At 43.2% G+C, this 16,060-nt stretch overlaps 1 protein-coding gene across 4 annotated transcripts in view; it reads left to right on the plus strand.

The window, feature by feature from the left end:
- B3GALT1 (beta-1,3-galactosyltransferase 1) overlaps window positions 1-16,060 on the plus strand; it is a 344,225-nt gene that overhangs the window by 246,712 nt on the left and 81,453 nt on the right. For 3 of the 4 annotated variants that reach the window (XM_082237023.1, XM_082237024.1, XM_082237022.1), the window contains one exon: window positions 7,415-7,534. The exons of the other annotated variant lie outside the window; for it this stretch is intronic. The gene's annotated coding sequence lies outside the window, so the exon portion shown is untranslated. The remainder of the gene's footprint in view (window positions 1-7,414; window positions 7,535-16,060) is intronic. 4 annotated transcript variants of the gene reach the window in all.

The raw sequence follows: 16,060 nt of genomic DNA on the forward strand, positions 1-16,060 counted from the left end.
TGGTTTGACTTCACCCCCCCCCCCAAGATCTACTCCATTGTCTGATGAGACTGGCAGATGCCAACAACACACCATCACATACTGAGAGCAGACTTTAACTGAGACCTACCTGAGAACTCTGGGTATAGGGCGGTATATAAATTCTAATAATAATAATTGACAGCATGTGCACATGGGGAGAGCAGCAGTTGTCCATGTGTGTCTACAGCATGTCTGTGCAATGAAACGAACGTGTCAGGACCCATAAGGCATGACGAGTGTATACACAGCGAATACATGCCAGTTTCCACTCAGTGATACTTGTGTGTCTTGTGTGAAGACTGAATGAATGTGTGAAGAATGAATACAAAGCAAAACTAATTCTTCCCTCGCTGTAGGGTAAAAATGGATGTAAGGGAAGGTGAGAAAGTCAGCAAGCAATATAGTAGCTGAATAGCTTTTCAGAACTTCCAAATGATTGCTTTATTGCACAATAAATGTACAGTTGTTGTTTGTGGCAGAACTGTTTCGAGGAAACCTTTTCACTGCACTCAAAAGCACAATGTTTTATTGCCAAGGAAAAGCAAATTTTCCCCCAGCTAGTACTTACATTGAGCTGGTGTGGGAGGGGGAATGAGTGAGGGTGTCACAAGCACCAGTTGGACAACTCATGTGCCATCGCCCTTGACAACATTACACCTTTCCTTCTACCTGTGTTATTATCCAGCAGGAATGCTTTGCCATTTTATGAACTACTTTTTTCCCTTTTATTAATGCAGTTCTTGAAAGCCATTCACTTTTCATTTTAAGAGGAAAAAGGGAGAAGAAAGCTGACTTATACCTCACCCCCCCCACCACCGGCCATTGCTCCTTAAGGGTGGCGCTGTGGTCTAAACTACTGAGCCTCTTAGGCTTGCTGATCAGAAGGTCAGCAGTTTGAATCCATGTGACAGGGTGAGCTCCCATTGCTCTGTCCCAGCTCCTGCCAACCTAGCAGTTCAAAAGCACACCAGTGCAAGTAGATAAATAGGTACCGCTGCGGTGGGAAGGTAAATGGCATTTCCATGCACTCTGGCTTTGTGTTGCACCTGAAGCATTTTAGTCATGCTGGCCATGTGACCCAGAAAGCTGTCTGTGGAGAAACGCCGGCTCCCTCGGCCTAAAGTGACTTGAGTGCCACACCCCATAGTCACCTTTGACTGGACTTAACCATCCAGGGGTCTTTTACCTTTACCATGTGGCTCATATAAACAATTAAAACCATAAAATGCTGCTAAAACATTGTAATTACAAAGCTAAGAAAAAAGAAGCAGTCTATAAACACTAGCCCAGTAATTCAAGGGAGTCTCATCCCTGCACATTAGAACAAAGCAATCCAGCTGATACCCAGATATCTCTGTGAGGTAAACATAGATATGAATTGGCAGAAACTACTTGGGAAAGTGTTTTGCTGAGACGGAGCATTGAGGAGAGCTGGTGTTTTCCAGCCCATATATTCTGTCACTTGGGGTGGGGGAGCCAAGACTGGGATTATTCAGCAGACGTCAGGAAAACAAAAGTTCCCAGAGGACCTCTGTAAACTGACAGTTTTCATTTTAAGTCATTCCTATCCTTTTATGGCTACAAGAATGTATTACAACACCATAATGTACTATACTTTGAAAATATCTGTGAGTCTGAGCAGGGAATTTAAGTTGATAGACCTTTGCTACAAACTGAGAAGTATGACAGTTTGGGGCTGGGAATCCACAGCAAGTCTCAGTCTCACCTCTGGCCTACAATATTAATGCTTGACTGTATTGCAGGGCTGCTTTAAGTTACTCTGTGTCAGCACAGCCCTCCAACTTGTAATAGGGATATGGAGGGTTGCTGCAGATGCCTCTCCCAGCACAATGTTGTTGTTGTTGTTGTTGTTGTTGTTGTTTTCATTTATTAAATTTGTATAACGCCCTATACCTGCAGGTCTCAGGGAAGGTCACAGGATAATGACTGCACTCTTATCTGTGTATCTCTTGCCTGCCTCCCTCCCTCCCTTTCCAGGTACACCATTCTGTACTTCCCTAATCTTCACATCTGGTTGTCAGTCATCCTCCTGCCGTCAGTCTCAGTATCTCAACATTATGTTCAGAGTGGAGAAAGGTTCCCCCATTCCAGGGGTTTTTCACTGTTAATTCTCCAAAACTGAAGAGTTTCCCCAAATCCCTGTTGTATGTGGGCACTACACAAAGGCGGGCACTCTCTGCTGAAGTTCATAAATAGAATATAAGTTTGGAAGTGAAACATAAACCATCTTGTAGAAATCCCACAGAGAGGTAATAACGGTAACAAGAAGAATATGAAAACAGAGGGGGGCGGAATAACGTTAAGTGGAAATTTTCAGGAGAGGACGTCCTAGGAACAGCACTGGAAACACTTTTTTTTCATACACACACATATATTATGAGAAGTCTTGGAAAATATATGTATATATATTTCCCGCCACTTTAAGCAGTTGTGGAGCTCCAGCCAGTGGCCCAGCAGCCACCATATTTTGCCATAATGCTTCACAATGTGACATTTTTACAAAAACAAAGATGGCAGACCCCACCATTGGCCAGCGGAAGCGGCCATCTTTTTCTCAACAATATCCCTACATTTAGCGTTGTTCCTAGTAACAAAGCATTGTGGGATAACGAGTCTGCTGCCAGGCTGCGAGTTGGAACTGTGCTGCCACTTGAAGCTTCTAGAAATTTTTTACAAGAAGATGCCAAGAGGAAGTTGCTTTCACTATTTTTTTTCTAGTGAACCCGATGCCCCTAAAAATCTGCTGATTTTCTTCTGCACCGCTGGGGAAATTTTTTTTCTTAAAGTGCCTCTCATTTGTGGCCTAAAGATGGGGAAAGGAAAAGGGGGGAACCCTTCAGCATAATATTCAATCATCCAAGAGTCGCTTTCATGAGGTAATGTTTGAAAAGCATCTGTTAAGCAGTTAAAACCCTGTTCTCAGAGAATAAAAAGCTAAGTATAACAATGCAATCCTATACATGTCCACTCAGAAGAAATCCTCTTTTGAGTTCACTGGCACTTGTTTCCAGGCAAATGGATATAGGGTTGCAGCCTAATTGGATTGGGAAAGAGTTTTATGGATAAAAGAGTATTGATGAATGAAATTCATCAATTCAGAGATGGAAATAGGATGAAATGAGCAATTCAACAGGGTCATCATAATGAAATGCTCCCTATAATTTGAAATATACGTTCAGAAGATGAGGAAATGAAGAAGGAGGCCAAACTCAGAAAAGCTTTAAAAGTACCAACTTCACAAACCCCCACCACTATCCATTTAGATTAAAAGCACAGTAAATTCAGGATTCTGAGGTCACCGAGAGAGGAATTGGAGATTTGAGGTACCTGGACCTAATGGTCAGGGGTTCCTTTACCCTTTACCTTTACCTTTACCTTTACCTTTACCCTGCAGGAGTTGCTGAAAGGAGGCATACAAGACGCCATCCAACCACCTTAGGGACTCCACTCCAGATTTGTGTACGGTTTACTCCTTAGCCTTTTCTTCCCCCAAAGATGTCCCACAAGGCAGCAGGTTTTTTTAAAAAAAATAATAATATCCAGATGAATGTATTGCAGATAATTTCTTTTCCTCTTCATTGATAATCCTGCTTTAAGTTAGCCGACTTCTCAGTAACTTCCAGTTCAGGGACTTTGCACTTTTTATCACTTAATAATTGGATCAATTCATCTACCTCCTCTAGCACAAAAAAGGTTGATTTTAAATCAATTAGACACAGATCAATTCACCCTTGCTCATTCTCCTGAGGCCCTGAAAAACACATTTATTGTAAGTCATCCATCAGATTCATTCCATCCATTCTCTTGCTCCCAGTACGGCTTACACTTCCCCCCTGCCTCCTCAACTTTGGATTCACTTTAAGAGACATTTAAACATATGACCTCCTGACATTCGGCTGTCTCCCTTGTGCCTTCTGGTTCATGAGAAAGGCCACGTGTCATCCTTGGAAGGAGGGTGTCAATGAACAGGGCCCTGTCACTATCCCTGGGACAGCGCTCTGACCAGTACCATCACTGGAGACCTGCTTCTGAACTGAAAATAGAAGTGAGCACCATTGTTGCCATTTGCACACACACCATGTATGTAGTTCTGCAGGAGGCTCAATATACATGCATACACAAAAGTGAACATTACAGTCCAAAGCAGTGGTTGCTCATGTGTCAGCTTGCTGAAGCAGGGTGATCTCTGTTGCAGGATTGAGGGAGGGAGGGAGGGAGGGAGGATGGCAGAGCACCCACTGCCCCTTACAACAGAGAATCCATTGTTGTTGTTGTTGTTGTTGTTGTTTAGTCGTGTCCAACTCTTCGTGACCCCATGGACCAGAGCACGCCAGGTACTCCTGTCTTCCACTGCCTCCTGCAGTTTGGTCAGACTCATGTTTGTAGCTTCGAGAACACTGTCCAACCATCTCGTCCTCTGTCGTCCCCTTCTCCTTGTGCCCTCCATCTTTCCCAACATCAGGGTCTTTTCCAGGGAGTCTTCTCTTCTCATGAGGTGGCCAAAGTATTGGAGCCTCAGCTTCAGGATCTGTCCTTCCAGTGAGCACTCAGGGCTGATAGCTGCTACCATGAAGGACTGTGCAGATTAAAACAAAATACAATAGGAACAAATTAGGAAGGGTGCTTGAATTTCCAGGAGGGTGCAGGGTAAGGATGGATGAGCCTTTCAATTTTGGTTTCTTTCAGTTTCTCTTTTCTTGCTTTCTTGCTTTCTTTCGAGTGTTAAGTTCAGCTTTCCACATTTCTGCATTAAGTTTGTGAATCTATTTTTTAAAAAAGTGGGCATTTCTCCCCATGTTTTGATACACATTTCTTTCCAGACATACATATTTTTGCAAGCAAGTTCCCAATACTGAATATATTTGTGTATGTTGTTTTATGCTAATGTACACGTTTATGCACACTTTCTCCTCCTCTGAGCATTTCTCTAAGCAACGCTATTTTGTTGGCAAACAGCATTGCAAAATTCATAAAAGTGCAAATTTCAAGGGATGGCTGTATTTTGGTTCACATACTGTTTAGGGAAGTGTGAATTAGGTAGATTCGCCTTTGAATGCAAACTTCTTTTCGTAAAGACTTTTGTTGACATTTTTTCATAAGAATAGTTTTACAGACCTGCATAAAGGCATAATACGGTAGTAATACCAGTGGTTCAACGTAAGGGGATAGGGGACAGCAAGGAAACAGGAAAATTACGAAATGTGCAATGCAAGCTTAATACAGCAATTGTTAATAAAATATGCAAAGGAAGGGAAGAAAGGCAGTTTAATTTTCTATAAAGACCTCTCCATATGTTTACCTGGGAAACTGGGGATTTAGTGGGCTTTGCATCTGAGCTAACATAGGAGAAGAATTTATGCCATGCTGAATAACAGTGATCTATTATTGTCTAACTTCTAAGGATTCTCCTTTGATGCATTAAGTGTCCCAAAGCAAACTTAACTTCATGAGGGTCAAGACCTTTGGCAAATGTGGACTCAAGCTGCAAAGCACCATGGGGGATGCCAATGAAACATTGAGTCACAGCCATGATGACTTTCATGATGACTGTTGTTTCAGTTGAAATTAGCTGCATTCTTGGTGAGGGGAAGGTTCTAATTTTGCTAAGGGAGTGTCTCAGAAGCAGTGTGGTCCAGTGGTTAGTTTATCAGACTATGCCCTGGGAAGCCGGGGTTCAAATCCCCACCCAGCTATGAAGTTCACTTCAGCTGGTCATTGTCCCTCAGCCTAACCTACCTTACAAAGCTGTTGGGAGGATAAAATGTGGCCATTGGAGAACCATGTATGCCATTTTGAGTTCTTTGTAGAAATATAACCAATAAAATTGCAAGACAGGCACCTCCCCAATCACGCACAATCAGCACGCGTTCGACCGCTGACCTGTGTGCTGTTTTCGGCACCAAAAGGGGGCAGAACGGGGGCAGAAAGAGACAGGGGCAGAGCAGGGGGTGGAACTGGGCTGAACGGACTTGTGCGCATCCCTCTGATTCCCCTGTACATTCATTTTCAGTTGCTTCTGGAACACTCTGTAGCTGCAACCATTCAAATGTAGAGCAATCGCGAGGAAGTCTAGGGTGTGTGGTGAAGTAGCTTTCTAAGCTCAAGCAAGGAGGTGGCAGGAATGGCTTTCCCCCTCTTCCATTGAACTTAATATATATATATATATATATATATATATATCTCAAGTTGCTTTCAGCTGGAGGAGAAATATTTCAGATTTGCTACTGGTGTAGTTCATCTCCCTTATCTGTGGTATGCTGTGATTGAATGTGGGGGCGCCTTTAGATCCTACAGATCCAAAGTCCCTCCCCCATATGCCTCTGGCACACACCTTCTCAAGGGCCTCATTTTGTTGCATTTTCATTTGAAAGACTTGTGTCCCACCCTTTGTTGTGCAGCTGTTTGATGGGAACCACTGGAGTGGAGAGTTGTGTTGTGGTCAGGTCCTGCTTGTGGGTTTCCCATAGGCATCTGTGATAAGAGAGGGGCTACTGGTCTATCCGAGCAGGGCTGTCCTTATGTTCTCGTGAGCCCAGGGCCAGTTACAGCAATGAGGCACATGAAACAATCGGCAACATTAAAACACAATAAGCAACTTGGTGCAATTAGATAAAACCTCTGCCATCTGTCAGCCAATTCCTTCACATTCAAAGGCCTGAAGGGAAAGGCAGGTCTTTATCTGGCACCTAAAGATGGATAGCATTGCTTAGATCCGGCATAGATGTCAAATGAGTACAAAACACCTGCTGGTGTTTTATTTCATTAGGAAAGGGGGGGTGAAACCCAGAATATGTAAACAAAACTGGTGACTGTGCTGTGTGCACCGTTCAATAATCATGCCCAGAAATTGGCTTTGAGGACTTCAGTATCATTTCTGTAACTTGAATGAAAAGTACTGCCAAGTGCCAGTAAGCACCTCCTAAAATGGAATCTCCCATAAAGCAGAGCTGCTTTGTAACTCCAATATTTTCTCCCCCATTTCAATAAACCAAATGCTGGTTGTTCCATAATCGCAAAACACACAGGTAATGAAAACAGTTTCAGCCTCGGTCCTTTTGCTTGCTTTCTCTCCACCACCCCCCTTCCACCACCCATCTGTCCTGCTCTTCCTCCCATCTGTTTCTTTAACTCAGTCTGCTGGAATCCTGCTTCATGAAATGGAATCTAAATTCCTAACACAAGCCCTGTATCAGTCACCTACGTACGTACGCACACACACGCACACATGGAGAAGCCTTCTGAAGAAGAAGCACCGGCCTCACATTCGGTGGCCGTTTGTCAAGCCTGATTATTTCATGGACAAGCAGTCCTTTTTAAAACGACAACAGGGCAGGATAGGTTTAAGTATGAACAAAATGTGCTCTGATTCCAGATGATGCGCTTCTGACGAAAAGAAGGGGAGAAAGAAGAACCCCAGGTCATCCTTTAATCAGCTGTTGGCAATGTTTTCGGGACCTTTGGGCAAACTTCGCTTGATGATGCCAAGTATATGGTAAGTGCTTTGCCACTTAACTCATTTATCTGTGGGTCTTAAATTCTGTACAGCAATCTACTTGGTTGAATGCATTCTGACACAAGTTTTGGGGTTTGTTTGTTTTTTGCTGAATGGAAAACAATTGGATTACGTCTTTGATTGTGCTTAATGGCTTGTGTGTCTTATGTAATCACATGTGATAGTGTTGGGTTCTCCCCCCCCCCCCCGGTCTACACTGTTGTGATCTTGGGAATACTTGGTATAGCTATGTGCAGCTTGCAAATGCAATGGATGTGTTCCTCCTGCAGGTGAATTTGTCTAGGTGAATGCTTCAAGTTGGGGGGAGAGAGGGAATGAACTTTCATAAAAGTCTAGAAGCTGACATTGTGATCTAGCCAAAGTGAAGCACTTTCGAATCCCATTGATTTAAGTGTATGGCCAATTCTCCCTGTAAAATCAATGGAACTTATAAAAGCACTTAACTTTGGCATGAATATGCCATGAGAAATTAGTTGTAAGCCTTTTGGGTTTTTCTCCCAGTTGTGTATATTTCCACAATATAAATGTGACGTGTTTAGATTAAAATGTAGTCTTTGTTAATTGGTAGTATGCTCTCTATCACGAGGTGCTTTATTAAGAAACATTATTTAATCAGTGAAATCCTAGAGTGTGGCATCTCACTTAGCCAGTTATTTAAAGTGTGTGTTAATTCTTTGGAAACTGAAGTTTCGCTTAGAATGTCCTTGGAATTAGACGTCTGTCTCTTTTGATTTACTAGGACTTGACTCAACCATATTCTCTCTTATGCATTGTGTTTAAGAGCCTCATGCGGCCACCACAAAGGTACAATTACCATTCCTGTCTACAATTAGGCATTTTACAGTGCTAGAGCAAACAGGATCAAATTTTAATTTATTCCTAATTATTACCAAGGTATTTTCCGAAACGTGATGGCATTAATTAATTTAGCACACAGCTGGGGTTATCCTCACAGTCCTTCCCTTTGTCAACTGATTATTTCTGCCACTGTAAAATGAGATACAAAATCAAACACTTCTGCAGTGCATTCTCGTCTGTGATTCTTGTCAATTGAAAGTAATGAATCGCCTCCCCCTTTGACACACAAATAAGCTTTTATGCTGTAAGAAGAGTTACAAATATGCAATGAGTTTAACTTAGACATCAAAACACTTTCCCAAGATGAAAATGGGACCAAGGAAAAAAAAGTTGCAGTAATACCATTAAATATAGTAATAGTTCCATCAGGAGATTAACGCTAGTGACATGGACGACTTTTAAAAGGTATGGATAGTGCTTTTGAAGATCTTTACGTGTGCATTTCAATCGGTACAACCCATTTATCGATTTTATAACAAAAGCCTGAACTACTTAAAAATGAAAGTCAATGTTGAATGGCTTATATTAATCATTCCTCCTAATCTCAAGATGTAAAGCAACAATTAAGTTGCATTAAAGCCAATGAAAGTTTTAATACTGATCTCCGTGACAGGTGAATAGGGTATCTCAAAAATTTGCACACACATAGGCTTCTATCCAACACAGTGGCAGGAAATGTCACATCAACCCATGGATTTACATTTGTGCCACAGGACATTTCCCCATATGCACCCCAAATTATGTGTGTGCCCCCCCCAACCCTCTGGAGCAGATTTTGGGAGGATATAATGTACCTACAGCAGAGGAGGAGGAGGAAATTCTCATTGGGCAAGTGTAAATCCTTGCACAGTTACTTGGTGCTGCCTTGGATACAAGCCCAAGCTCCCAATGTAAATCAGACAATTTGCCTCCATGATGCTATGCGAAGGTCACCAATGTGATGCCCACAGGTGTGCTCATGAAGCCTGACACTGCTGTGCAGATCTTGTTTTTGCTAATAAAGAGTTTACTCCAACTTACTTGGTTTAATTTGCTGCTGGCTCGCTCCTGTCACCTGTATCCAACCTGTCCATTGCAGCTATTTAAAATGGCCTGTGCATGCCTGTCTCCAGCCTTTATTATCCACTACGAAAATGGCCTTAGGCTCCATTGCTCCAGTAGCTCCACAGTTCTCAGCAGAATGAAGCTAACAGTGTAACAGCACTTTGGTCGTGTATTAGCATGCATTTTGTTCAGCGACGTACTGTGGAGTTCTTGACAAGACTAAAACAGTAATGGCAATGAAGGTATTATGTGATGTGATAAAGTTACTACAAAGTAGCAGTACCATATCAGTTTCACGTGGGGAATGTTTTGTGTAAATGTGCCCTCCTGTGTTGAGCGCTGGTATTTATCACACCATGGCAAGCTACTGAAATGAAGGCCTCTCTCTTTGATGTGGAAGATAGTAGCTCTTGCCATGGGACGAATGCATTCAAACAAAATATTGGCCACACCGAACTAACACAGTCAATTCAACTTGTGGTATTATTAGTTTGTGGATATTTTGTTCACGTGGCAAGAGTGGGGGCTTACAACACTAAGGCATCATATGGTACCTTGTGGCCCAGTGGAGATAAAGGCAGAGTATAATTAAATAGTATATGGATCATAATCAGATCTTCCTGTGTTTAACTATGAGGCTACGATTTCTGTGGCTTTTGCTTCTTCTTTTAATGGAAAGGCAAGTTATAATAAATGAACGTGAAGGAGAAGGATTGTGGCTCAGAGGCAGAGAGTCTGCTTTGCATGTAGAAGAAGAAGAAGAAGAGTTTGGATTTGATATCCCGCCTTTCACTCCCCTTCAGGAGTCTCAAAGCGGCTAACATTCTCCTTTCCCTTCCTCCCCCACAACAAACACTCTGTGAGGTGAGTGAGGCTGAGAGACTTCACAGAAGTGTGACTGGCCCAAGGTCACCCAGCAGCTGCATGTGGAGGAGCGGAGACACGAACCCGGTTTCCCAGATTACGTGACTACCGCTCTTAACCACTACACCACTACAATACAGAAGGTATTGGGTTCAAATCCCTGGCATCTCTTGGTGGGGCTGAAATGCCCTCTGCCTGAGGATCTACAAGTCAGTGTAGATAATAATGATCTAGGTGGAGCAATGGTCAGATTCGAGATAAGGCAGCTTCCTACGTGTTCCTATGTATTTCTAACTTGGGTGCATTTTTGCTGCTATAGAAAGCATGAGAATGAACTTTGTGAGAGAGCATTGTAGAGTTTCACTGGAATTTTTATTCGAATCTTGCCAAGTACTTGATACGTTGCCAAGTAAACATAATGATGCCAGCAGTCACGCTTGGGCTCTCCGCTTTTTGTTTGGCACAGAAGAGCTGAGCGCCCTCTGTGACCAAAGACAGTCACTCCGCTGCCTGTGCTATCGCATAGCTTCTGCTGAGTTAACTATAGAGTGAAACTGCAGAAGGAGTCCTCTCAAATCAGCACATGCATCTCTGAGCACTGGGGAAGGGGTGTAAACAAGGGGGTAGCAACAGTTTGAGCGGCTTTTGAAGATAGACAGTTTGCAAAAACAGGAAGTATGCAGTAAAATGTGCAATGGAAGAAGAAAAAAAAGAGTGAATAAGACTTGGAATGCTAGAAGGATAAGGGTACACAAAGCAGTTGAGATGACTTGTAAAGAACTGGCTGATTCCTGTTGGGTGGGAGCAAAAGTCCCACAAAGTCCTCAGCAGGAAGAAAGTTGTTCACTGTTGATTTGATTCCCAGGGGGTGGGGGAGATGTACCACTACAGTTCTCTTTGCCTCCCATTCAGATACTTAGCATATTCCTTCCTCTTTTTTTATCTGAGGCTACAGAGGGAATCGATGCTTGTGTCGTCTGTGCAATCAAGTTTGCTTTGAATTTGACTTCCATACAGAATCAAATGTCTTCTTTGAGAAGTGTGCGCAAAATAAATGCCGAGCCAATGGCTTAACAGTCAAGTAAATTTAGAAAAGAATAAAGCACTGTTGGTTTAAATATAGACGAGGGACTGTGACAGGCAGGTGTTTTATTAGGTCTGGGATTACAATGGTCTCTGCATACTTGGAGATCGCGATCCTTCTGCACATTTTCCAAATCACAAAAGCAGCAATTTTCAGCTGCCACATTTTGTGTTGCACACCTCTATTTGTAAGCAGGGTTTTTTTTTAGCCGGAACTAAGTTCCGGGTCCTCTCAGGTGGGCACGTTTGCCTTTATAAGCGAACAAAGGAGGCATTTGTGGTGAAGTCCAGCACCTCTTTTTCTCAAAAAATAGCACTGTTTGTAACCACTGATAAGAGTAATGTTCCTCTGTTATACCACTGCCAGTTATTCTTAACACAGAAGAGGAATCTGGTGGTAGCAGATTTAGTCATTTAATTATTGTATTTATACCCCCCCCCTTTCCTCCAAGTGGTCTCTGGCTCTCCATGTCATCACTGTCTTGTCAGGTAGGTGAGGTTGAGCATTGGTGATAGGCCCGAGGGTACCATGTGAACTTCATGGATAGGAGGGGATTTGGACCCGGGTCACATTACAGGCCTCTAACCACTGCCCTGCACTGGAAGATCTCCCGCACATACCCACCAACAGAAGTGGTTTGCCAGTGTGTGGATTTGAAAGCAAATGCTGCAACCATGTATTTATTACGATGGAAATAAGAAGCAGTTGCCAACATTTGACAAGCGCAATCCTCCCACTATATGAATGGGAGCACTTCAGGTTAATGTCCTCTTGGCTTTAATGTGCCCTGCTTTCTCATGGTGTTCAAGGTACTTACCTGCTACCTAACTAAGACTGCTATCTAACATTGCAACAGGCCCTATAGAAAGTCCAATTTTGATGCAGGTGAGTGCCCAAGGGGTCTTACACTTTATGAAACAAACAGATACCTGGATGGGAAGCAAGGCAGGGTTATCGATTACAGACCCTGCAAGTGTTTTTCCAGGGACAGTTCCGGATTTACAGAAGCAGTCCTGGTTTTTTATTTGATCATAGAATGTCCTGCTTTTTCTAAGGATTTCCCTATTTCCATCAGATAAGTGTTGGAGTCTATGATGTTATGTAACCCTTGAACCAAAGAAATCAGTAACCATACAACCTCCAGAACAGGGGTCTGCAACCCTCAGCTCCGGAGCCGCATGTGGCTCTTTTACACCTTTGCCGCGGCTCTGGGGCAGATACTAGCGAGGGGAGGAGGCGCATTGTGCGCCCCGACACTCCCCACTGTGGCGGGTGCTGTACTGGCTGTGACGTCACGTGGGGGCGGTGCGTGCGTTAGTCACGCACCGTCCCGACGTCACCTTCCCGCCCGCTGTCAGATCGGAGGGCAGCAGCGCGCATGCTTTAAATATCGCAATGGTTTTGCAGCTCCCAGATGTTTTTTCTTCGGAAACGGGTCCAAGTGGCTCCTTTTGTCTTAAAGGTTGCAGACCCCTGCTCTAGAACACATCTGAAGGGAGCCCTGTACAGGGATTTTTTTAATGTATAATGTTTTATTATGTTTTTATATATGTTGGAAGTCGCCCAGAGTGGCTGGGACAACTCAGCCAGATGGGCAGGTTATAAAAATGGTGATGATAGAATAGGATGTCTTTGCTAGTTCAGTGTTGGCTTATGGGCAGCCTTGCCCTCCTCCTGGCTGTTAAAGACATGTTACTCCCTAGTAAGCATAATTAGCACCCTGGCCTCAGTTCTGTAGGCAAAATCTCCACTGATTTCCAATAGAGTTCACACTTTGGCATGGCTTGTACAGATCTTCTCTCTTGTGCTTTTTTGCTCTCTTTTTAAAAACTGCATGGACCTTCAGCCAAAGGGTTGGGTTTAAATTGCTCCTGTTGATGAGCATTGATTTAGTCCTCGTGAATTCCCATTAATTTTCCTATCCTGATTTATTAGCAACATTTCAAGAGAGCTTTGTTTACCATGTTCAGAATTGTTAGATTTAAATAACAACAACTCCAAAATGCTTCGGGTCTTGGTTTTCATCAGATCACGTTTGTTAACCTTTGCACAGAATTAGAACGAGGGGTATAATTGCAAGTACGAAATGAGGGTAGTGGCTTGGAAAATGCGGTTGCGTTGCCATGTGATGTTTACCTGAAGGGTACAGTGCTCTACATTCAGTCACTGAGACGCTAAAACCACCCAACCATATGTTCTCCCATCATTCTTAACAGGGAAACACTTAAAAGCTTTAACCCAGCAATGGTTGCAGACAACTAGTTGCTCATCGCAGCAACTTTTGGTCCCAAGTGGTGCTATACATATCCATCCATATGAGAAGATGCATCTAGGCCACACTGACACCATACATTTAAAGCACTATCATCCCAATTGACACAGTCATGGCTGCCCTCAAAGAATTCAGGGAGCTGTAATTTGTTAAGGTTGGCGAGAGTTGTTAAGGCGCCCAGAGTGGCTGGGGGAACCCAGCCAGATGGGCAGGGTATAAACAATAAATTATTATTGTTATAAAGAGCCCCCTGTTCCCCCCCCCTCAGCCAAATGTGGTTTAACTATCAATCCCTCTTCATGGGGAACTCTGGGAACTGTAGATAGGTGACAAGAACAGGGGCCTCCTAACAAACTATAGCTCCCCATTAACAAACTACAGCTCCTGGAATTACTTGGGGGAAGCCATTCCTGTTTAAAGTGGTACCATTGTTCTTTAAATGTATGATATGATTGCAATTCCAGTCAGGACCACATGGTATTGCCCTGCAGATGAAGAAGGCACATGCAGATGTTTGTGTTCATCTGCATCAGTTATATGCTGGCCCTTCCATTAGACAGAGTGAAATGGCTACCTCCATCAGTGAAGTTTTGGTGATATGAAAGGACAGCCATTTATTTAAAGCATTGTATTGTATTTTTGCATGGATGCAGGTGGCGCTGTGGTCTAAACCACAGAGCCTAGGGCTTGCCGATCAGAAGGTCGGCGGTTCGAATCCCCGCGATGGGGTGAGCTCCCGTTACTCGGTCCCTGCTCCTGCCAACCTAGCAGTTCGAAAGCACGTCAAAGTGCAAGTAGATAAATAGGTACTGCTCCGGTGGGAAGGTAAACGGCATTTCCATGCGCTGCTCTGGTTTGCCAGACGTGGCTTAGTCATGCTGGCCACATGACCCAGAAGCTGTACGCAGGCTCCCTCGGCCAGTAAAGCGAGATGAGCGCTGCAACCCCAGAGTCGGCCACGACTGGACCTAATGGTCAGGGGCCCCTTTATTGTATTTTTACTGCCAGGGAGTCGAGAGAAAGGCTTGTGGAATGTTCTGCCTTAGGTACCAAAATAACTTGACCTACCTTGGGTCCATCTTGATTCATTTTTGGGGGGAAAGGGAGAATTTGCTGCTCCACCTCAGGGAGCAAAATACCTTGCTGATGGCTGTGTTGACATTGCTGCTTTCTCAGAGCAATAGTATTGTCTTTGGTGCTCCCCGACAGAATAGACTTGGAGCTAGCACTCAGCCAGGCCTAAGCTCTGAAGCCAGTTTTAAATGTCACTTCTCGTGTGAGGGATCCTTATTTGTGGTAGGATCGAATATGGCCAGTAGTTTTAAGGTTTAAGGAATTTATTCAAGCTTACAGTGTGTTGAAAACCAGGTTGACTTTTCCTTTTCCCTTAAACCGAAATAAGAAAGTGGTTGTTTAATTAATAGTTGCCATGTATCCTACTTTACAGGCTACAGTCCTCTGTTTGGGGGACTGTCTGTTTTAAAGATATGAATGTTTATTATTACGGCTAAACAGCCAGCATATTGAAATCAGAAATTCAGCATCATTTTTCCGTAAACATTAAAACGGTCAAAGTGGAATTTAACAATCAATATACTAATTCAATAGATTTAAAATATGCATCCAAGGAAATATAAACTCCATTAAAAGTTTAAAAAAAAAATAGAAGAATTTTACTGTGAGCTGTGTCAGATTATGACTGTTTGTGGAGCCGTGTAGTCTTTTGGTTTCTTTGACTTATGGCTGTTGCACCAAAACTAGCTATATTTCTGGTGACATAGGGATTCCAGTCAGACAAGAAGTAACTTTAAAAATATTCCTCCATCCTCCCTGGTACTTTTCATACAAGCGGGATTATGAAGGAGGCTCTGATACCTGAATAAAATCTGCACTGGGAAAAGAACATTACCTACGGTTTTAATTTGACCTCTCTTCAATGGGCAGATCCACTCGCCATGGGGAATCCAGTTCTGTATCTGCCTTCCAATAGTGCAGATGGCAAGATGACAAATTTGGCTTACGCAGGTGCCTTTCTAAATGCGGGGGTGGTCAAGTTTGGTTTTAAAGATGAATAATCCTGAGAAGGGAGAGGTGGAGCCTAGAAGTTGCAGACCAAACAGGAACCCAAGTTTCCTGCTACACTAGGATGAGGTATGTTTTGTTCAAAAAATCTTTACATTATGGCAACTATTTCTAAAATTGTATACATATTCTATACATATAAATTGCCATATGCATATACAGTGGTACCTCAGGTTACAGGTGCTTCAGGTTACAGACGGTTCAGGTTACAGACTCCGCTAACCCAGAAATAATACCTCGGGTTAAGAACTTTGCTTCAGGATGAGAACAGAAATCACACAGCGGCAGCAGCAGGAGGCCC

This window comes from Podarcis vaucheri (genome assembly GCF_965113315.1).
Source record: "Podarcis vaucheri genome assembly, chromosome: 1".
NCBI lineage: Eukaryota > Metazoa > Chordata > Lepidosauria > Squamata > Lacertidae > Podarcis > Podarcis vaucheri.